Below are 2146 nucleotides of genomic sequence, written 5' to 3'. Positions count from 1 at the left end.
CTAGGGTTGACAGCACACGGAGGACAGTGATGGAAAATGCCTTAATAGTTGGAAAATTGTTTTCCCATATTTATTGCTTTATTTGCTGTGATGTGTGTGTGCATGTTAAAAATTTCTCACCTTAAATAACTAAGTGGGAGTGGGATTAGTAAATAAATTCCACAGTCTCCATTACTAGTTTGTAAGTGATGCAAAAAACTTGCGTGTTGGCTCTGAGTGTCTCCCTCCACAATGGATGAGTTTGTTTGTAGATCACTAAATCAAACTTCCTTTATGGATGGTTATAGGAAATTATTTAGGAGCGTGTGATCTTCTCCAACTGAAGGGGCATAATCCTATTCAATGGACTAAGTATCAAGTAATGGTATACACTTAGGCACATTTAATAGTATCCTCCCCAACGGAGTCACTGCTATTATTTGTGTGACTAAAGGAATACCAACTATTAATTTTATTTGTCATAAAATTAGGATGACAAGATAATAAAATTAATGGGTAAGACCCTCCTCTTACAAATGTTGAATTTGTATACGTCCACACTAACGTGGCACAAAATTCACAGTGTTTTGAGGTGTTGGTAAATTTAAATAGTATTGTTTGAGGAATCAATATTATTCTAAATTTAGAGTCTTGACCAAAACTTATTTTGTGATTCTTAGGGTGACTTTCAACCCACTGGCTATTATACTGAAAGAGAACAAACTTACTGGTCCCAACTACATAGATTAGAAAAGAAACCTGGACATTGTCCTAACTGCTAAAGACTATAAGTTTGTACTGTTAGAGGTTTGTCCTAATGTGCCTAATAGTGATTCTAGTGAAGAGGAGATTGAGTATCATAAGAAATGGGTCAAGGCAGATGAGATGACGCGGAGTTACATTTGGCTTTTATATCAAATGTGCTGCAACATCAGCATCAGACCATGCCTACTGGCCATGACATGATGTACAATCTCAAGGAAATCTTCAGAAATTAGAATCGGGGCTGACAGGCATGACTATATAATCTCTAGGTTCTAAACTAAAAGCAGGAATGAAGAAGCTGAAAGGCAAGTGCTTCATTTGCAAGCAGTCTGGACATTTGTAGGCGGACTGTCCTCGTAGGAAGTGAACAATATTGGTATATCTTATTCTCTAGTAGTTGGAACATGTTTAGTGGTGTTATCTACCGGTACCTGGCGTGTAGATATGATAACCACTGATCATATCTATAAATCATTGCAGGGGTTCTAGGAAACCCGACAACTACACGAAGGAGAAATCACTGTTTACATGGGGAATGCTACAGAAGTAGCAGCTGTTGTAGTGGGAGATGTTTATAGGAATAAAATATTGGTTTTAAGAAATTGTCTTTACGTACCAAGTTTTTGAAAGAACTTGATTTCAATTTCTAAACAATACAAGGATGGATATTCTATCTATTTATGAGAGCAAAGGTGTTATCAAGATAAATAGGGAAGTTATCTGTTCTAATACATTCGTTAGCAATTTGTATACTCTAAATCTAATAACTCCTATGATGCAATAAATGGAAATTAATAGCACATCTTCTAATTCTAATAAGAGAAAGCAACCTTCAGAAATAAATCAAACATATCTTTGGCATCTAAGGCTTGGTCATATTAACTTAAGTAGGATTCAAAGGCTAATAGCCGATAGACTCTTGGGGGGTTCATTAGTGTTGGAAAACTTTCCAACTTGCGAATCTTGCTTGGAAGGTAAAATACCAAGAGACCTTTTAAAGCCAAGGGTTATAGAGCCAAAGATGTGTTGGAACTGGTTCATTCTGATTTGTGTGGTCCTATAACTATCTAGGCAAGAGGTAGTTTCGAATATTTCATCTATTTTATAGATGACTATTCGAGATACGGGTGCATTTACTTAATGCGCCACAAATCTGAGTGTTTTGATAAGTTCAAAGAGTACAAGGCTGGTGTGGAGAAACGTCATGGTAAAAGTATCAAGACACTATGGTGTGATAGTAGTGGCAAGTACCTCTTAGGAAAATTTAGGAGTCACTTATCAGAAGTCAGGATTCAATCCCAACCGTCTGCACCTGGTTCACCCCAACAGAATGGTGTGGTAGAACAAAGGAATAGGACTCTTATGGAAATGGTTAGATCGATGATGAGTTATTCAGAATTAC

The sequence above is a fragment of the Zingiber officinale genome, chromosome 1A (assembly GCF_018446385.1).
Source record: "Zingiber officinale cultivar Zhangliang chromosome 1A, Zo_v1.1, whole genome shotgun sequence".
Taxonomy (NCBI): Eukaryota; Viridiplantae; Streptophyta; class Magnoliopsida; order Zingiberales; family Zingiberaceae; genus Zingiber; species Zingiber officinale.
The sequence above is the reverse complement of the archived record's forward strand: the minus strand, read 5'-3'. Positions refer to the sequence as shown.